Here is a 23,366-nt window from a genome sequence, read left to right on the forward strand (position 1 = left end):
TCAAAAAATTAACTTCTTTTACGAATTTTTTTTTAAAAAATGGTTTGATTAAATTTATTAAAACGTTTTGTGTATTATTATATATGGTTTTAAGAATATGCTATAAATGTTTGATCAAAAAATATCTACAGACAAGCCGGTGACAGAGCTTTTCCCAGAGCACCTTTGGAGAAAGATGATTTGCAGTGTTCACACTATCTCAGCTGACATTTATCTGATATCAAATTCTATTTGAATTCAGTCAAAATATTAAGTAATCTTCCCCCTACATTCTCAGATCTTTTTTTGTTTGACTTTAAAATTTTTGGCAGACATTTGAAGTTAAAAGTGCTATTTTTCATGAAAAATTCCACTATTTTGTTAGTAAAAAACACATTAAAAACACAAACTCAATGTAGGGGGGAGGTTTTTTATGTGTAGAATGTGTGTACAAAATTTGAAATGGATAGGTCAATTGGTTTTAAAATGGGAGTGAACACCAACGTTGAAAAATTGGTTTTCAGAAAAACGGGTTTAAAGTTTTAGAATCTACAGTGCTGGCCAAATTATTAGACTAAAGAGTTTTTTTTATATTTTTTGTGCACTATTTGTACTAAAATACTATTTATTTTACTGTTAAAGTACAGTACATACTGTACAGTATATAGTCCGTTATGAAAGTAAACTCCTCAGTTGCTCCTCCACCAGATTTAATGACAGCTTCGCATCTTTGCAGCGTATGCTAAATAAGTCAATTTACGTAGTTCAAGGTACCACACAAAAATTTGTGACTCCTAAGTAGTAAAAAATTCATCCTATTCTTATAACTGTAATGTCAACTGTTTTCGAACATATTTTGACACGATACGGGGCTGTTATTTGGGCTATTATAAGTGGATTATATTTTGTAACGGATACAGATAACGCTCAAATATTCATTGTCAGAGATTTTAGATAAAAATGTAAGGGACAAGAACCTAATACACAAGAAATATTACATTCTCTTCTACGCCGCTGTGTTTTACGTAGTTGTGAATAATTTTGTCAGAGGGTATAGTAAGAAGTTTGTAAATTTATTCCATTCTCATAAGTCTTCAAAAAAAAATTATAAAAGAAAGTACTACTAGACCCACAGAGCTCGTATACAACTAGAGAACCAGAGTGCGTACTTCTTTACCTAGAAGGCTGACACTGGCTGCCAACATACGAGAAAAGTGGAGATCAAATAAGAAGGGGGGGGGGGGGGAACCATATTTAGCATTTTGGTCACATCATGTTGGTGTTAAAGTACGTGTTTACATACAGTGCTGGCCAAATTATTAGACTAGAGTTTCTTTTTTGTTTTTTTGTACACTATTTGTATTAAAATACTATTTATTTTACTGTTAAAGTACAGTACATACTGTACACTGATTATTATGTTGTTTTAGCATAATTTAATGTTTGCAGGTGGCAGCACTGTCTGCTTTGTTTATGTTCTTTGTTTATCTACCTACCAGGAACATAACCTCAATCAGCTTAAACAGTTCATTAGTTCTTCTTACTAGTGTGTTCTGTTATATTTAAAGTTAGTTTTAGGTAATTAATGAGTTTGTGTATGTGAGTATATATAATAGTGAGTATAAACTATTTTTTACCTCCATTTTAAAAAAAGTTAAGAAATGGTGTAAGCCATGTGAAAAGTATGCCAAAAAGACTTAAAATGCTCATCAAGAGCAAGGGAATGCATACTTAATATTAGATAATTATTTCACTGTTCGTTAATGTGTCTGTAGTTATGTAATCAATAAAAAATTTGCTTTTAAAAGTCTTAGTCTGATAATTTGGCCAGCACTGTAAAAGGCATCAATTCGAGCTACATACAAGACAGTTCCTGTAGCAACTTTGATTTCCTAAGCCTTTTCTTTTTTCATTATTTATTTATATTTTGTTTAACTAATACCAAGCAAGCAGCACTGACATTCTGAGCGTTCGCAGCTGACAGAATAGCTGCATTCTTCGGTAGCTGTCAAAGCTACAGTTTGAAGCAACAGACTGAATACTTGATAACTTCGAGAATTTTGCTCGAAACAACTTGAAATTTGGGAATATATTTTAGAAATGTTTAACTACAAGACGGGGGAAAAAAATAAAAAAAATCACTTTTTTGAAACTACAGACTCCCCCCCCCCCCTAAATAATAATGAAATAAAAGCGGGTCGTTTCATTTGATTACTAACATAATAATAAAAGAGACTACCCTTTTCCAAAAAAAAAAAAACCTTTCATTTAGTCAATACTGCATGATATTTAATGTATAAAAGTATTTACTTTTGTGATAAATGAGAAATTTTGTAGACAATGCATAGTAAGAATAAAATTTATACGAATAACCACACTAGAGAGAGAAAGAAAATATATATGGTACTTAAAATATCATTAATTAATAACACATGTGAGAAAGATATCTACATACTTTACCTATAATACCGTAAATAAATTCCTTGATGAAAACAATTCAAAACCATGATTTGCTGCATAAAAATTATTAAAACATTTTTTAAATGAAGTCAGATTCAAAACTTTCAAAAACAGACATTCCCTAAAATGAATTATCATAATTAAAATAAACACATTATCATTAAGTGTCAAAATTCGGCAGTAACATATATAAGCATACTATTAAGTACTTGCTCATTACAGGAAAATTTTGAGATAAAAATTCTGCCAGTGACAGAGTGTGCTTATTGACACTTTATAATTACAGCTAAAACTGGAACACATTAACTTTCAGCATTTATAAAATATTTATTATATATATATATATATATATATATATATATATATATATATATATATATATATATATATATATATATATATATATATATATTAGTAAGAACTGTACTGCACTGATTTTTCTTTTTTTCTCCATAATGCAACATCCCCAGAAATATAAATATACTTTAAGGCTATATTATGAGCATACTTAAGTTCATTTTAATCTTAATTATATCTGGGAAAGTTGAATCATACAGAAAAGTTTTTTTTACAGAAGATCAATGATGAGACTCTGACTATACAAAATGCAATGCTTCCATTTTTTTTCAATGTGAAAATTTCTTTTGAACAAGGAGTTCATAAGAGTGAGTCATGCAATCTGTTTTAATGCCTAAAAATATGTGGAAAGTTGTTAAATAAACTGCTGGGAGAAAAAAAAAGATTGGTTTTGATTATTTTTAAAATATTTCTGGGAGGAATACCTGCATGGGTCTCCTAACTTGCTCCTAAGATTCATGCTTTTGATATTTGCATGTCTTTAGCCTCTTAAAGGTGTTGTTGGCTGATAACCTGCTCCCTCGTCCTCTAAATAAAATTAATAGCTATAGAGCTGTCAAAAACTGCGAGCACAATTTTCAAAAAAGTGGGAAGTGAGTGGGGAAAATGGTGGCCATACCCAGGAGGTCAATTTCCACAATAATCAGCAAAAATTAGGTCAGAAGCATTATGAAGATATTTTTTCGCTGAACAGAGTTATTGTAATTTCATATAAGAATTCATTTAATAATAGAGAAAAATGAAATAATGTACAAAATCTCCATAGTAACATTACTTGATTTCTAATAACTACTTGCTTTGAAATAACCGATTCAGTTTTTACAAAACTTTTTTCGCAATACGTTCTGTGGACTTTTCTTTCAAGGATTCTGTTGAGTTCAGTTTTTGACAAACTTATTTTGTAATTATGTACTCAAGATTAAAAAGTAAAAACTTCCTACAACTTTAAAAGAGGAAATTTATTTTCATTTTTTCTTTAAGGCATGGTGTATTATGATTTGAAGGAAAAACCCACATTAATTTGTTCATTAAAACCTAGTTAGTTATGACATAAAAATGCATTGTACTCCACATATTGAACTGTACGCACATGAACATAAATACATTTTACAAGATAAAAACTCTCATAATTGCAGGATTGTTTCATTGTGCTTCAAAACTGAGTTTTAATCATTGGGTTTCAAGTTTCAGAAATCAAAGAGGGAGTGAAGAATAAACATTTTTACTGTAAAGGATAAAGGAACTTTTCCAGAACTGTGCATGGAAATTCTTCCAGAGCACACATAAAACATTTTACAAGAAAAAAACTCTCATTATTGCAGGATTGTTTCATTATGCTTCAAAGTTGAGTTTTAATCATTGGGTTTCAAGTTTCAGAAATCAAACCGAGGGAGTCAAGAATAAACATTTTTACTGTAAAGGATAAAGGAACTTTTCCAGAACTGTGCATGGAAACTCTTCCAGAACACACATAAAACATTTTACAAGACAAAAACTCTCATAATTGCAGGATCGTTTCATTATGTTTCAAAGTTGAGTTTTAATCATTGGGTTTCAGATTTCAATAATTAAAATTACAGACTTAAGAATCAACATTTTAAATTACTAAAAGGGCATAGAAACTCTTCCAGAACATACATCAGACATTTTAGCAGGCAAAAACTCTCATAATTGCAGGATTGTTTCATTATGCTTCAAAATTGAGTTTTAATCATTGGGTTTCAAATTTCAGAAATCAAAGAGGGAGTCAAGAATAAACATTTTTACTGTAAAGGATAAAGGAACTTTTCCAGAACTGTGCATGGAAACTCTTCCAGAACACACATAAAACATTTTACAAGACAAAAACTCTCATAATTGCAGGATTGTTTCATTATGCTTCAAAGTTTAGTTTTAATCATTGGGTTTCAGGTTTTAAAAATTGAACTTAGGGTCTCAGGAATTAACATTTTAAATTACTAAAAGGGCATAGAAACTCTTCCAGAACATACATCAGAAATTTTAGCAGGCAAAAACTCTCATAATTGCAGGATTGTTTCATTGTGCTTCAAAACTGAGTTTTAATCATTGGGTTTCAAGTTTCAGAAATCAAAGAGGGAGTGAAGAATAAACATTTTTACTGTAAAGGATAAAGGAACTTTTCCAGAACTGTGCATGGAAATTCTTCCAGAGCACACATAAAACATTTTACAAGAAAAAAACTCTCATTATTGCAGGATTGTTTCATTATGCTTCAAAGTTGAGTTTTAATCATTGGGTTTCAAGTTTCAGAAATCAAACCGAGGGAGTCAAGAATAAACATTTTTACTGTAAAGGATAAAGGAACTTTTCCAGAACTGTGCATGGAAACTCTTCCAGAACACACATAAAACATTTTACAAGACAAAAACTCTCATAATTGCAGGATCGTTTCATTATGTTTCAAAGTTGAGTTTTAATCATTGGGTTTCAGATTTCAATAATTAAAATTACAGACTTAAGAATCAACATTTTAAATTACTAAAAGGGCATAGAAACTCTTCCAGAACATACATCAGACATTTTAGCAGGCAAAAACTCTCATAATTGCAGGATTGTTTCATTATGCTTCAAAATTGAGTTTTAATCATTGGGTTTCAAATTTCAGAAATCAAAGAGGGAGTCAAGAATAAACATTTTTACTGTAAAGGATAAAGGAACTTTTCCAGAACTGTGCATGGAAACTCTTCCAGAACACACATAAAACATTTTACAAGACAAAAACTCTCATAATTGCAGGATCGTTTCATTATGTTTCAAAGTTGAGTTTTAATCATTGGGTTTCAGATTTCAATAATTAAAATTACAGACTTAAGAATCAACATTTTAAATTACTAAAAGGGGATAGAAACTCTTCCAGAACATACATCAGACATGTTAGCAGGCAAAAACTCTCATAATTGCAGGATTGTTTCATTATGCTTCAAAGTTGAGTTTTAATCATTGGGTTTCAGGTTTTAAAAATTGAACTTAGGGTCTCAGGAATTAACATTTTAAATTACTAAAAGGGCATAGAAACTCTTCCAGAACATACATCAGAAATTTTAGCAGGCAAAAACTCTCATAATTGCAGGATTGTTTCATTATGCTTCAAAATTGAGTTTTAATCATTGGGTTTCAAATTTCAGAAATCAAACCGAGGGAGTCAAGAATAAACATTTTTACTGTAAAGGATAAAGGAACTTTTCCAGAACTGTGCATGGAAACTCTTCCAGAACACACATAAAACATTTTACAAGACAAAAACTCTCATAATTGCAGGATTGTTTCATTATGCTTCAAAGTTTAGTTTTAATCATTGGGTTTCAGGTTTTAAAAATTGAACTTAGGGTCTCAGGAATTAACATTTTCATTTGTTAAACAAATGTAAAAACTTTTAAAGAACTGTAAAAAAGTACATCTAACATGGCCAAGACTCTCATAATTGCAGGATTGTTTCATTATGTTTCAAAATTGAGTTTTAATCATTGGGTTTCAAGTTTCAGAAATCAAACTGAGGGAGTCAAGAATAAACATTTTTACTGTAAAGGATAAAGGAACTTTTCCAGAATTGTGCACGGAAACTCTTCCAGAACACACATAAAACATTTTACAAGACAAAAACTCTCATAATTGCAGGATCGTTTCATTATGTTTCAAAGTTGAGTTTTAATCATCGGGTTTCAGATTTCAATAATTAAAATTACAGACTTAAGAATCAACATTTTAAATTACTAAAAGGGCATAGAATCTCTTCCAGAACATACATCAGACATTTTAGCAGGCAAAAACTCTCATAATTGCAGGATTGTTTCATTATGCTTCAAAATTGAGTTTTAATCATTGGGTTTCAAGTTTCAGAAATCAAACCGAGGGAGTCAAGAATAAACATTTTTACTGTAAAGGATAAAGGAACTTTTCCAGAACTGTGCATGGAAATTCTTCCAGAGCACACATAAAACATTTTACAAGACAAAAACTCTCAGAATTGCAGGATCGTTTCATTATGTTTCAAAGTTGAGTTTTAATCATTGGGTTTCAGATTTCAATAATTAAAATTACAGACTTAAGAATCAACATTTTAAATTACTAAAAGGGGATAGAAACTCTTCCAGAACATACATCAGACATGTTAGCAGGCAAAAACTCTCATAATTGCAGGATTGTTTCATTATGCTTCAAAGTTGAGTTTTAATCATTGGGTTCCAGGTTTTAAAAATTGAACTTAGGGTCTCAGGAATTAACATTTTAAATTACTAAAAGGGCATAGAAACTCTTCCAGAACATACATCAGAAATTTTAGCAGGCAAAAACTCTCATAATTGCAGGATTGTTTCATTATGCTTCAAAATTCAGTTTTAATCATTGGGTTTCAGGTTTTAAAAATTGAACTTAGGGTCTCAGGGATTAACATTTTCATTTGTTAAACAAATGTAAAAACTTTTAAAGAACTGTAAAAAAGTACATCTAACATGGCCAAGACTCTCATAATTGCAGGATTGTTTCATTATGTTTCAAAATTGAGTTTTAATCATTGGGTTTCAAGTTTCAGAAATCAAACTGAGGGAGTCAAGAATAAACATTTTTACTGTAAAGGATAAAGGAACTTTTCCAGAACTGTGCATGGAAATTCTTCCAGAGCACACATAAAACATTTTACAAGACAAAAACTCTCATAATTGCAGGATCGTTTCATTATGTTTCAAAGTTGAGTTTTAATTATTGGGTTTCAGATTTCAATAATTAAAATTACAGACTTAAGAATCAACATTTTAAATTACTAAAAGGGGATAGAAACTCTTCCAGAACATACATCAGACATGTTAGCAGGCAAAAACTCTCATAATTGCAGGATTGTTTCATTATGCTTCAAAATTGAGTTTTAATCATTGGGTTTCAAGTTTCAGAAATCAAAGAGGGAGTCAAGAATAAACATTTTTACTGTAAAGGATAAAGGAACTTTTCCAGAACTGTGCATGGAAACTCTTCCAGAACACACATAAAACATTTTACAAGACACAAACTCTCATTATTGCAGGATTGTTTCATTATGCATCAAAGTTGAGTTTTAATCATTGGGTTTCAGATTTTAAAAATTGAACTTAGGGTCTCAGGAATTAACATTTTCATTTGTTAAACAAATGTAAAAACTTTTTTAAAGAACTGTAAAAAAGTACATGGCAAAGACTTTCATAATAGTAGGATTGTTTCATTATGTTTCAAAATTGAGTTTTAATCATTGTGTTTCAAGTTTCAGAAATCAAACCGAGGGAGTCAAGAATAAACATTTTTACTGTAAAGGATAAAGGAACTTTTCCAGAACTGTGCATGGAAACTCTTCCAGTACACACATAAAACATTTTACAAGACAAAAACTCTCATAATTGCAGGATTGTTTCATTATGTTTCAAGTTGAGTTTTAATCATTGGGTTTCAGATTTCAATAATTAAAATTACAGACTTAAGAATCAACACTTTAAATTACTAAAAGGGCATAGAAACTCTTCCAGAACATACATCAGACATCTTAGCAGGCAAAAACTCTCGTAATTGCAGGCAGGATTGTTTCATTATGCTTCAAAATTGAGTTTTAATAATTGGGTATCAAGTTTAAGAAATCAAAGAGGGTGTCAAGAATAAACATTTATATTGTAAAGGATAAAGGAACTTTTCCAGAACTGTGCATGGAAACTCTTCCAGAACACACGTAAAACATTTTACAAGGCAAAAAACTCTCATAATTGCAGGATTGTTTCATTATCCTTCAAAGTTGAGTTTTAATCATTGGGTTTCAGATTTCAATAATTAAAATTACAGACTTAAGAATCAACATTTTAAATTACTAAAAGGGCATAGAAACTCTTCCAGAACATACATCAGACATTTTAGCAGGCAAAAACTCTCATAATTGCAGGATTGTTTCATTATGTTTCAAAATTGACTTTTAATCATAGGGTTTCAGGAACTAAAGTTATGGATTTGGAATTAACATTTTTAATTGTTAAATGGATGCAAAAACTTTTTCGAAACTGCATGTAAGTACATTTTACATGAAACAAATTCTTATAATTGTAGGATTATTTCATTGTGTTTCAAAGTTGAATTTTAATCATTGGGTAACAAGTTTGAGAAATAAATTTAGAGATTCGTGAATTAACATTTTAATTGTTGACGTTGTAGGAATTTTTTGAGACCTGTGCTTGCTATACAAGTACATAAATACATTTTACAAGACAAAAACTCTCATAATTGCAGGATTGTTTCATTATGTTTCAAAGTTAAGTTTAAATCATTGAGGTTTCAGGTTTCAAGAATCAAACTTACAGACTTAAGAATTAACATTTTAGATTATTAAAAGTATATAGAAAATCATCCAGAACACACATCAAACGTTTTACAAGACAAAAACTCCTATAAATGCAGGATTGTTTTATCATGCTTCTAAATTAAGTTTGATCATTGGGTTTTCAGGTTTTAGGAATTAAACTTAGGAACCCAGAAACTACCATTTTTAATCGTCAGGAATGTATGAACTTTTCCATAACTGTACCTGAGTACATTTTACAAGACAAAAACTCTCATAATTGCAGGATTGTTTCATTATGTTTCAAAGTTGAGTTTTAATCATTCAGGTTCCAGGTTTCAAGAATTAAACTTACAGACTTCAGAATTAACAGTTTAAGTTATTAAAAAGACATAAACTCTTCCAGAACACACATCAGACATTTTACAAGACAAAAACTCTCATAATTGCAGGATTGCTTTATCATGCTTCAAAATTGAATTTGACCATTGGGTTTTTAGGTTTTAGGAATTAAACTTAGGAACCCTGAAACTACCATTTTTAATCATAAGGAATGTATTAACTTTTCCATTACTGTACCTGAGTACATTTTACAAGACAAAAACTCTCATAGTTGCAGGATTGTTTCATTATGTTTCAAAGTTGAGATTTAAACATTGGCTTTTTCAGGTTTCAAGAATTAAGACCCAGGAATTAACATTAATTGTCAAGGATGTAGGAACTTTTCCAGAACTGTACTACTGTACAGGGACATAAATACATTTTACAAGACAAAGATTCATAATTGCTGGATTGACTCATTATGTTTCAAAATAGAGTTTTAATCATATGGTTTTAGGTATTCAAATTAGTTAACCAGGAAGTAACATTTTGAATTGTTAAAAGGATCCAAGAACTTTTTCAGAACTGCCCATAATTATACTTTTCATGACAAACTCTCTTGTTTTATAATGTTTCAAAGATGAATATAATTTATTAGGTTTCAGATTTCAGGAATTAAACATAGGGAAGTTTGCATAACATGATTTCAAGTCTCTGCGTAAATTATTGACTGAATTCAGTTATTTTTGTTCAAATAAAGCCTTTATAACTGCAAGATTTTTGAAAGCTCTTTCAAGTTGAAATTTAATCATTAGGCTTTAGAATGTGAATTACAAACCAGTGAATAGAATGTCGCCTCCATCTGAGGCCTTGCTAAGCTGATGACTTAGCAATAAGAAAGCTACAGTATATCTTAATACAGTAGACCCTCATTTTAAGCAGGTTTTTTTTTTTCACGGTTTCAATTGTACGCGCTTTGACACCTTGATTTTGTTTTACGCAGATGAGTTTCAGTTTTACGCGGATGCGGCAATGCAAAACAGATAAAATTTTCCCCTCCTTCAAAATCTAAACTCCTAAAGAATTGCACATTACACGTAATCAACTGCATTTTGACATGCTAATAATCGAGCTTGGGCCACTGGAAACATTTTATGCGATTGGTTCCAGTGCTCTTTCCAGAAGTAAAGTTATTCAACTCACACAGTTCAGAACTCACTTGAAGAAGAGCTTTTAGGAGTGACAAAGGAAGACAAAAGCAATGAGGATACCAACATCCATGACACAATACCAAAAACGTTTAAAATTTTGAGCCATACTTTGACAACTGCAAATGATTTCTGATTTGTTAGTGAAGGAAGATTCTATCATGGAAATGGCGCAAGTGATAATAGATGCGTTAATACTCTGCAAAGAACTACAGAGAAAAATTATTAATGGCTGCCAAAACACTACCATAGCCAGCTTATTTTTATATACACAAAATTAATTTATGTATTCATTATGCATGTTGTGCATATATATTCATATAAGTACACATTAAACTTATTATAAAATTAGTCATCACTAGAATGAAATATTTTTTTCCATCTGTGGAACCTAACCCCTACTTTAACACTATTATTAGGTCTCAATTTACGCGGTTTGGAATTACGCAGCATTTCTGTGGAACGTAACCCCCACGAAAAACGAGGGTCTACTGTATATCAAGCAAAAAGGTAATTTATCTCACTGATTTTTATTTAAAAAAGCAGGTAGCATGGCTTGTTTTCTCAAAGGGTAATGAGGGGGGCTTTTTTTTTTTTTTTTCAAAAAGACAGAAAGGGAGACATTTAACTCCGGGAGGCATAAAGAGTGCATTTTTCACCAGAGGACAGTCAGGGCAGGCCACCATTGAAAAAATACCTAGGAATAACTGCAATCTGCAAACCAAAAAGTGGTATGAAATGCTTTTGTTTGCAGTATTTTTTTTTTTTTTTTTTGACACTAAAATGTGATTTAATATGCAAATAAAAAGTTAAAGTAAATATATCATAAGTTTATTCTCTAGAGCTTTGCAACACATAAAAAACATAGCGACATTGTTTTCTAACATTGCTTACGGTTGTGATTTTAGTTTGTTCTACTGTACTATAACAATTGTTTTTACATTTTAAATCAGCTTTTCTCATCTAAATATTTTAATATTGGCACAATTATATCATTAATATTAATATTCAATTAATGACTCCTACTCTACTAGCAATTGTATCAGAAGTATAAACAACAACAAAAAAAATGAAGAACTAAACATTATAGAATCAGACAGTACACTTACAGTAATGCTCAAAAGAACTATCAAAGAAATCTCACAACGGCAAAATTCAATGGAGTCATCTGACCAAGGAGTTTTGTTTCTTTTAAGTCAATAAAGTTAGGTGCATATGATACTTTTATCAAATTTAGTATTGGATATACCAAAGTTGTCTTACGCTGTTAAACAAACTGTTACGAAATTAGGGTAACTCCTCTAGTGAGAAAGCATAGAAAAAAATAAGAGCTAATCAACAAGAAAAAAATTAAAAAACAAAAACCTGTTCTATAAGCAGGATTAGAGATAAAATTTCATTTGTACTTTATCCTTGAACAATTTTTATATTTTAGTTTTAAAAAAAGCATTATAAATCAAAACAGGGCTGTATACAAGGGGAAGGGGGTTCTTAGGGTTCAACTCCCCCTCCCCAGAAAAGTTCGGTTTGACATTTAAATGTTTGTTTATATTTAAAAATTTCCAAAAAATAATATTCCAAACGCTTTTATATGTATATTAATTGCATAAAATGCTTTCATAATAAATAACTCAACGACTAGAACATTAGCACAAATAGCGCAAAGCTCCACATGAAAGCTTATAAACCCTCCCCTAAATTATTTTCTGGTTAGGGCCCTGAATCAAAACACATTTCTTCAAATGCTGTAAAATTTTGCACTATGATTTTATTTCAAAAAAAAAAAAATGATAACTAGTAGATACAGACCTTTTCCATGACTATAAACAATTTTTATTTTATTTTTTTTCTCAGGTAAAGTTATAATATGGCATAAACTTTGGAGATTTTTCTTACTGCCACAAGCTGTGCATGTAAATAAATGCTGATGTAAGCTTTTGGAACATGTGTTTTCATCATAATAAATTTAAAAAAACTACAACATGTTCATGTAATACTGAGATAGTGTTTTTCATAACTGCTATACTTTCTTTTATAATTCTATTTTTATCTTAAATGATATTGCCATGGAAAAAGATAAAATGTAATTTTTGCTCAACTATACATGAAAATGTTAAACCCTGTTGTAACGAACTTTCGCAAGACTCAGACAGATTGCTACAAACGAGGTTTCGCTAGATTGTTTTTTTTTTTAAATACCTCAACAGATTCATGTAAGATAGATGAAGAACATCTTAAGTACGCGATATTTCCATAAGTAATTACGGCAAAAAATGAAATATTAGTTATTAACTACACTGTACTCAAAAGTATAAGCAAACTATAATACATGGGGGGTCTTTTCGTATGCAGAGATGATAGAATTATAATTCTTGCTGATAGTGACAAAAAAAATTCCTAAGAAATGGATAATTGACTTTTGCCACTCTCTAATTGCCAAATATACTGATCCTTTTATTCTACAGAAAAAGCTTTATGCTTTCTCATTCTAGCTATAAATCCCGAAAAATTCACAGGATTATCAACAATGACGTTAAAAATCAGCAGAAAACCCATAAATGACCTCATTGCTAGACCAAAACTAGTTGAAAATTGAGAAAGCTCTAAAAATGTTTTGCTCCTGTTTCGGGCAAACAACTGCTTTATCAAAGGAAGAAAAGGTGAGGAATGTGGTTTGAGCAGCTGTATTTTGGTGAAAAAGGGCATCTTAGAGGATGGTGTTTGTCAAGAGAGCAATTGGTAAAGAATGCTGCCTTGCTGGGACAAGTGCTAAGAAAATATTGATATGTTCAAAATTTTGGGACTGCCATAGCTGATTCTCTAGTGTTAGTGGATTCGATTGTTACAAGTGTTTATAATTACAAAAATGACAAAGGGGTTCAGTTCGGGCGATTTAGAAGGTTTTCTGAACACAGGATATTGTTACATCATAGGTTCGCTATGTTGGAGTTCAACTGAACAAATAAAAAAAAAAAAAAACTTTGAAAAATTATAACCATTTATGAATTTCAAAGATGTGATCACTATATGTTCAAAACTAAAAATACATTCATAGCAAATAAAGATTCCACTAAATAAGTTATGAAAAAAAAAAACATTTCCTTGAATCTGGAAGCACCAAGTAAAGCTGTAAAATAAAAGGTTAATAGATTATAAATTAAAAATAAATAAACTGTTTCACTTATGTCCTAAAGATTAGTTAATCTCCTGTTTCACTTATGTCCTAAAGATTAGTTAATCTCCTGGAAACAAGCATTCAAAGCATTTCTTGTACAACAGTTGCTTTCTCATATTCATTTTGATTTACATCATTTTAAAAACAATTTGCTAATTTCCTGAAAGAATTAAATGCATTAATGCACATAATAAATACTGTCCCTAAAAAAGAATTAGAAGTTAAATAGGTAATGAAATAAATAGCATGAACATTAGGCCTAACTTTCATTTAAACCAAGTGAAATATTTTGAAAATGTCTATGACAAATAAAACATGCTTTCGTTAACTCACAGTAATTACAGGGATAATGATTTGAAATTAAAACAAAGTGCTTTTACAGGCTCTCAATTGGTAAAATGAAAATTGGTCAATGTAACCCAGTGGCCAATTAATTCTTTTAATCCATTTTCAATAAATAAAATATTGTGATAATGGTTGAAAATTAGATGTATAGTTAATTGTGGGGGACTTGGTAATTTTAATTTCAACTTCGTTGTAGCTGGTAGACTCAAAAAAAGGGAATAATTTTAACAGCAAACATTTTTCATATCACTGCAGGATGTCAAATATTTCCTTTTGAATTGTTTTCCATAATACCAGGATTGAAATTTACTCGAAAAATAAATATCCCACATTCACAACAGAAAAGATCAATGCAATAGTTTAGAGAAATAATGAATGAAACGCTGTTTTGCCAGAAAGTTGCTGATGTGACAGAAATGTGACAAGTACAGTTAAATCTAATTTCGGTTCAGGGTGGGATCACTAAGAAAAACCGCAAATTTATTTATTTTTTAATGAAGAAAATGTCTACATTTAACTATAAATACATAAAGGTGCTTGCATTAATTTTTATATTTAACATTAAGTAAATGGCAATGGTATTTAACATTGAGTATATTTAACATTTTACAAATGGCATGACTAAATTTCGCTCAATTACTCATAGAATGGCTGCATGCAGGGTAAGTGCACTATAGTTGGACAGTCTTTAAAATTCAGCCACGACATAAAACATCCAATAACTAGAATATATCTAGCATTCCGGTGCTCATGTAATTATCTTCAATTATCATCCAAATAGCAGGAAAACATGGGTAAGTTTTCTTGATTCATAAAAAAAATAATTTTATTTTAATGGATGTGCTTGTCTTTCTAGTTTTCCTTTCCGCTAATTTTTCAGTTAACTAAAAACACTATCCCTAAACGGCAAGTGCTCACTTGTATTTCATCATACTGTAAATTTTAATAGCTTTTATTTTAAAAGAGTTATCCAGGGTTCGAAAATATCATGATATTTTCGAAAATATACGATATTTTGATATATATCCCATATTTTCAATTAGCGCAAACTAATGTTTTCAAAATAGTAAATGCATCCTCAAATCACTCTTTAATTATTATTACAATATGTAGACTTAAAATTAAGGTTTCTTTCATTATTCATAGTTAATATTTCATTTTTGTCAGTTTTATAAGAGTCAATTTAGCATTAGCTCTGTTACTCATCTGTCTTCTGTTAGCTTCTTTTACAAAGTTATATGATTCAGAAATAAACAAAATGCATTAGTCGATGCAGTCATAAGACATTTTCTTTTTTTCTGACCAACGTTAAATATTTAATTAGGTACTACTTTTATATGAATTAAACTTGTTACATTGCTAATAATTTTATAAATATAAAATAAAAAAAGAATATTACATTATTCTGTTATATTAATGATGTATTAATACATCATAAAAATATAGCACATAACTTTCTGGTTGTTTTTAATAATAAATGAGCAATATTGTTATAATTAATATAATTTTTATATTAAAAATAGTTGGAAAAATAAATATCGAAAATATCATGATATTTTCAAAATAAATATTGAATATATATCATGATATATATCGGCGAACCCTGGTGTAATCTAATGCGTCAAGAAAAAATAAACATTTCTTAGGGCCATACTGAGTTTACAGTCATCCACTGACCACTGGGTATTGATTTCTTCAGCATTTCCAATACTCATTCATGGTAGGCTGATTTTTAAAAATACTGTGCTGTTTGGGATTACCTTGTAGTCTTATAATCAGTCACCTTCTTAAAATGGCTTTTTTAATACTCATTAAATAATAAGTGATTCTACTATTTCAGAAAAGGCATAAGTCACATTTTTTGCAAAACTGAGTTAGCTGCAGTTTTACCATATTTTTCTGTAGAGAAATTGACTAGTGTTGAAGAGAAGTGAAATCTTGTAGAACAAAGCACTTTATTTAGAGGCCATAATTTCTGTTTAGTGAAGAAAGGGCATAAGTTCAGGATTTATGACGTTTCTGTTCTCAAAGCTAATGAAGGAATAATAAGACACAATGTGAAGAACTAGATGTTTTGCTGCAATGAGTGAAGAACACCTTCACTCTTGCATTATTACGGTAGAGGCAGGTCTGCCATTTACGGGTAGGGGTGGATATTTGCCCCCCTCCTCCAACTTTGAAAAACTAATTCTATTACTAACTAATTCTATTAATAACTACATTTGAATGGATGTAGATCTGAACCGAACTGTACGCTGTACTGTACTAAAAAAACTGTATGCTTTCAGTGGCGTACAGTTGGTCAAAATAAGAACAACACTGTAGTGAGACTTTTTCGAGAAATAACATGGAAGAAATTTAACAAGATTGTAAATGATTTTCCTCTAAAACGACATCTATTTGTCCTTTGCAACCGGGATTTTGGGACAGTAAAATGAATATTAAACAGATTTGAGACTATTACCATGTGAAATCCCATCTTTTATGAGAAACTCTGAAATCATATCAAGATTTACCGTCAAATCTGCAGGGCCGCTGAGAGGGAGGGCAGCAGGGGCAAAATTCCTGGGGCATGGCCCAAGAGGGGACCCGGGAGCCTCCTCAAAAAAGGGAATTTTTTTTTTCCAGAATATATGCTGCTAACTGAACTTCTTTTCGTTGTTGGAAGAGCAAAAACATCTCTCATTCAACATTTTAGCCCATTATTCAACACCTGCATGTTCACAGTATCAAGTACTTGTGGACCAGTTTCTTAAGGGGCTATCTTGCAGAGACATTTCTATTGGGAAGGAAAACGACAAGTAGCGGAACCACCGGTTTCCTCCTTTCACCCGGACCCGAAACATGGTTGGGTGACATCACACTAGGGGGTTCTCAACCTGTGGGTCGTGACATTATCACTACATTTAAAAATATATCGCTGCATAGCTTAAAAATTAAAATATATAGGGGGGAAAAGCATCATTTTAGAGTAGTATCAATACTCAAGCGCAATGGTGAATCCATTAGAAAGGCTATAGGGTCCCTTATACCACAGTACCTGACCCCACATTGTCCTCTAAGATTATCTTTTGATTCAGGGACTTCTATCCCTACAAATTTCCACGAAAGAGAATTAACCTCCCTCTAGCATCATCTAAAATTTCGTTTTTGGAACTTCAATTTCGACTAACTTCTGTGAGAGATTCTCTAAACTCCAGCCTTTATCCTGAAAGATGTCCTGTAATTGCATTTTTAGGACGAAATTTTGGGAATTAAACCCCATCCCGCCTCCTAACTTCATCAAAAATAGCCAAGAAACAGGTTTTTAGGATTTTAAAATAGAAAAACAATTTCAGAGAAGTGCCTACTGTTCTCTTTACATAATTAAAGATCGTATAAAATTTTGTTTTTAGTACTTAAATTCCAAAACAAATTCCAGGTGAAGGTTCTTTGAATAGTTTTCCTTGTCATATAATATGTCATTAATTACTTCTCATTACTGCCCCCTATAGCCAAACATTTAATTCATTGGGTTATTTTGTATAAAGATGAAAGGTATACAGATTTCAAGAATGAAGAATCAAACACTACAATTATTATTTTTGAAAGAAAAGTGATGTGCAATTAGTTTTAAATCTATTTCATGCACAAAGTTCATGCTTTTTAATTACTTATGCTTTTAAGTTTTGTTAAAATTCATTCATTTGTAATCCATAAGACAAATGAAAATGAAATGGCCGATTACTCAATCAAACGTCGCAATGAACTCTTTTTCTAAGGCCGGCTACTGGAGCATAAACTAATACCACAAACAGCTTGATTTTTTGAAAAAAAAAATGCTGTTATTTCTGAAGCAGTTGGAATACAATCAGGAAAGTATAGAATTTAGTTTTACAATGTTTTTGTTGGTGTACTAAATGCTGAAATTCATTTACAATTCAGATTTTAAACGGCCGACTACTGGTGCTTTAACCCTATAAATTATTTAAAAAAACTACTTAACTTAAAAGTTTAAATTGGTCACTTCCGATTAAGTGAAAATTTAGTAATTTCAGATGCATAAGAAGGTAATTAATTAATATAATTATTTATTAATAACACTACAAAAGCTCATGCAATTTGAAAATCACTCTTTGAGCACATAATATAAACCTTTGCTAGTCACAATTTTCCCCCAGAAAGGTGTCATTGACTGTGAGTTTTAAATGGAAAACACTGCGTTTTATATCTCAGTAAATATAGGTCGTACCAGATTTTTTGTGTTCAACTGTTTTCTTCATGCTTGTGATCTTCCTACATGCAATTTAGGGAACTTTGAAACCATTTAAAAGTTAACTAAATTGCTTTCCTTTCAAACTTTTTACATCATAACCCTACATTTTATTTTTAGTATTTTTTCAATTAGAAGTATGCACTTAGGACTAACACTTGGGGAGATACAGGTAATCAGTTAAACAGGGACACACTGTGCACAATATATCTATAGTTCATTCACAAAAATTATTCAAAAAATTTAAAGTTGAGCTATAGACAGGAAAACAATAAAAGCACATGAAAAATATTCAGTGCCAAAAATTACGATGGATAGGTAAATTGTAACATATTGGTAATTTCCTATTTTCTAGAATAAGCAAAATTTTTTGAAGATTTTAATTCTTTCTTTATTACTTATAAAAGAAAAATGTTTGAATATTTGAGTGAGGGGCCATCCACAGATAATGTCCTACTATGAGGGGGAGGGCTCTTGAAATTGACTGTTTGTGACAAGGAGGAGGGAAGGGTAACAAGGAGTCTGATGAGACACATATTTTTTATAAAAATAGCGAGACATATCAGAAGGGAAAGGGAGGGTGAAGTGTGACACTTTGTGAAAAAAGGGGGAGGTGTCATAAAAGTTGAAAAAAAAAAGTGTCACATTTTTTATGAACAGCCCCTGGTAGACAAAATTCAAAGAAAATTGAATGCTGTCATGACTCCCAACATGAATTCATATTATAATTACATATAATGCATACTACATCTGGATTTGTAGTTCAGAAAACAAATTAAAAGGAAAACTTTGTTAATAGGATAATAACTAATAACTGCAGTTCACATTATACAAATATGACATAAGAAACATCTAGTTTGACTTTTTTCAGGGTATCTGCTACATTTAGAGTTTTTAAATCTAAGATTTTCCATGATTTTTTATGACTGCTGCGAGTAACTTTCAATGACTTACTGAAATGCAAAATTCTTTTTAAATCATTTTTCACAAGAATTGTCTAAATTTGTTTCTTGGGAAAATAAAATTGAAACCACATGTGTGAGCTATGCTTTGCACATAAGTTTCTAAAAATTTTCATTAAAGCAAAATGTAAGCAGGTGAGCTATAGTTATAACTGAAATCAAATTAATGCTGCATATAATTTCCATATTTTATCGTGGCCAAAAAGTGCTCAACTAACCTTGTAGACAAAATTTATTATCTGAAATTTTAATAAATTTAAGATAAATATTGATGAAAATGGATGAAAATTTTTACAGGTGGTTATTAGCGTCAATTGACTCAGAAGCGAACAGATTAAAATTATCAAGTGGGCGTGTCAAAACAAAATGATTATTGATGACTATGTATTAGAATCACATAGTAAAGAAAATTAAGCAAGTTTTACAGAAGCAGATCGGAATTCAAAATGTGTAAAAACGGGCATAACAGTTAAAATGATTAAATTATACATGTAGTCAGTAAAATTTGGTATTTCTGCATGTTCAAGGACATAAAATTCCTGACCAATAATTGTCACTTTTGATGATTTTTGAGTCAGTTGAAAATCATCTGTGAAAATTTTCAATCATGGTCTAATCCATGACTTTTCAGCATCTAGGGTTACACTTCATTTTGCACTATTCTAATTACATCTATAAACAATCAGTGTAAAAACATCATGTATGTTTACTACAGTAAATAATTAAACAGGTTAAGACCTTCTAGTACTGTGATACAGCATAAGTTACAAAATTAAGACAAACATTTGGCATTGTGTATAGTAACTGCACTTTTCCAAAAGTAACACATTCATTGCTAATTTAAACAAAAACATGCACCTGAAAGAAATGATACAGCAATAAAATTGCTACAAACTTCTCTTACAAATACATAGCATCAGTAGTTCTGATTTGAATAACAAGTAAAACAGCACAACTAACATGAAAGTCAAATCAACATTTTAGTATAATATGTTTTCATTGAAACATTAAAGTAGCAAAACAGAGGTTGCCAACCTCACAAAGTAAAGTCTAAAGCTTTTAATCAAAAAGCAGGATATTAACAACCAAAAGTATCCTTTTTGAACTTTTTCTGCATAAAATACAAATATTACTAGTTTTAAAAACACCAAAACGAACAAACATTAGATCGTATAAAAATAATCTCAAAAATTCTGTTAGCATTTTTGTCATTGTAAAATTTGACAACTTATAGTTGGAATAAAATTACACAATAAAAAGTTTCCAAAAACATAACAATAAGTTTTTACATTGTATATAAATATAAGTACTGGATTTAAAAAAAATATATGTAAGAAACCAAATAAAAAATTAATTAAACTTTCAAAAAAAGTTTTCGCTTATACTTGGGAGAGTTGGCAACTCTGTATGAGAATTATATATTTCACAGCTGGTATCAATAAGAGAAATTATTTTTCATGCTGCTAATAGGCTAGGTTTACTTGCTAACACATTACACAAAAAACTATTGAAGATTTATTAACCTGCACAAAGTTGTTTCGATCATGTAATAAAAAAGTACAAGTATTGTTGCAACATATTTTGTAAAACCTTTTACTAATAATATACATTTTGCCTTAAACCTTAAAAATGAATCATTAGTTTCACATTTTTAAAAGTTAATAAATATTTGTAGTCATATTATGAAATACAGTAGAAGTAAAAAAAAATAATTATTTTTTTTTATTTATTTATTATTAATTATCTCTTTTTGATTAAATAGAAGTGGATTACTCACCAGATCTATGAAAAGAGAAAACCTTATGCATCAACTGTCAAAAGATAGCTTCAGGGATCAAAGCGACCAACTGAAAAAATATAGAACAGATTTAAAAAATATATAGGTTTTATATGACACCCAAAAACTATATATCATGATTAATTTTTGAATAAAAATCATAAATCCTTTTTGCAGCACTGATGCAAATATAAAAGACACACAAATTGATAAACATACCTTATTGATTCTTCAATGTCACACAAAAAATAAATTAAATAAATAAATAAAAATGATGGTAATATTACAAGAAAGAACACTTTATTTCAATTTATATTGAAAATGATTTAGCAACAAATTATTGCTCGACTCTTGAGCAGATTTTAATCTGAGCAGCACGCAATGAGGATATGGGGAAAAAATGATGTGATACATTTGTATAAAGAATTGGGGGTGCGAAAGCCCGGAGCAAGATGGGTGCTGCATTTGCTGACTGTCGATTAAAGCAGATTTTTGCAGCAATGTTTGCATCATTTCAGTATCCCTACTGAAATTGGAGCATTTTTATGCAGCAATTTGTCACCAAAAGTGAGACATGGGTTCACTTCTACAAGCCAGAAGTGAAACAACAATCAAAACAGTGGGTGGAAGTCAAGGGATATTATGTAGAAAAATAAAATCAATTTTAAACTGAAAATTGCAGTCTTTCATTGTCAGACCGAGAACTTATCAATTTTTCACAAGCTTTCCCTTTAAAAGCCTCTGCTTTGATGAAGCACTGCATAACTTTCAATAAAAGGTCACACAACTTGTTATGTAAAAGGTGTATTGGTGTGTTCTTTTGCAGAAGAATTTTTAGAACATCCTCAAATGACTCGACCCAAATCAGTAAATGCAAATAACTTCTCCAAAAGGAAGGCTTCTCTCACAGCAGCCATCATAAACATACTCCCTGTTTGAGCATAGGACTGTGGTTGACCTGTCCTTACTCTTAAAGATGCCGCAGTTTGAGCAGGGGAAGGAGTTGAAACCTCCGACCAAAGATGTTTGGCTTCTGCTACCTTCTCGGGAAAGGCTGGCTCAGTGGTTTTCCCCTCCTGTCCCAGCCTCCCCTCTCCTGCCTGCGCCTGTTGTATTTTTGTACAAAATTGAGTATTCCCTGCCCCTCTACTGCAGAGTCGGTGGGATGCAAACCTGCACCCTCACCCCTCTCAGTCAGTAGGTCACATGACCCGCACACTCACCTCTTCCAGCAGCAAGGTTGCTGGTTTTTTCCTTCAAGTCAGTCTCTAACTCCATGGGAGCTGGGAACTGTGAGGTTCCTCGAGAGGACCGTGTAAGACATCATACAACCTAGATGACATCCATCGATCAGCACGGTGCCACACCTTAGATTTGGTGTCCATTTTAGTCGCCTCTTACGACACGCATGGACTATATTGGGACTATTTTGCTCCGGTCACCACAAGTAACCAATATTTAATAACTAATGGGGAAGAGTATATCCCTCCCCCCTCCCCCACCATTTTTAATTCGAAAAATCTTGTTGTGAGCAAAGAAGTTTACATTAGTTCTGAGAACTTACTAATGAAAAGCTTACTTTATAGCCATTTCTAGCAAATCGAATCGCATTATAGCACAAGTCCACTGTACTCAACAAAATTAATTGAAGAATCAGTAAAAATTTCAAGCTGAGCAAATGAGCTTCGATTTCAAACAGCTTTTTTTCTTTTTTTTTTTTTTTTTTTTTTTTTTGAGGGGATTAAAGAACAAGTTGCAAAAAAAAACCCTAGTATCATAGATCAATATGCTTTGTACTGTGGTTTGTTTTTGCAATTCAGGTTGTTATCAGAAGAAGGGCAAAGCACACAAAAGCAGATACTAAAAGACTCCTGCACAATGTGTTATAACTTCATAAGCCAATTTTCCTCATGCATACACGATAAACAGGTATGAGCAAGTTCAAAAGAAAAAAAACAACCTATTTTTGCATTTGAAACATAACAGCATTCTATCTTTCCACCTTAATTCTAAGATTTTAAAAGCAAAATAGATTTCTTTGTAAAAGATAATACCGGATTATCCTTGAAAATGCAGGCTACTATGCAAACCATAAGGGCAGGATAATGCTCTATTATGAAACCTATTTATTGATGAATAATAATTAAACTGCAATATTAAAATCTATAAAATTAATTTAGATAACTTATTCTGATGCGCAAATAAATTGATATATTCTGAACATTATTT

The 23,366-nt window shown here is 30.9% G+C and overlaps 1 long non-coding RNA gene across 1 annotated transcript in view; it reads right to left on the reverse strand.

Annotated features, from left to right (window-relative positions):
* LOC129218671 (uncharacterized) overlaps positions 1–23,366 on the reverse strand; it is a 53,035-nt gene that overhangs the window by 25,863 nt on the left and 3,806 nt on the right. The window contains exon 2 of the long non-coding RNA XR_008580360.1: positions 21,138–21,207. This is a non-coding gene — a long non-coding RNA (uncharacterized LOC129218671). The remainder of the gene's footprint in view (positions 1–21,137; positions 21,208–23,366) is intronic.

The sequence above is a fragment of the Uloborus diversus genome, chromosome 3 (genome assembly GCF_026930045.1).
Source record: "Uloborus diversus isolate 005 chromosome 3, Udiv.v.3.1, whole genome shotgun sequence".
Lineage (NCBI taxonomy): Eukaryota > Metazoa > Arthropoda > Arachnida > Araneae > Uloboridae > Uloborus > Uloborus diversus.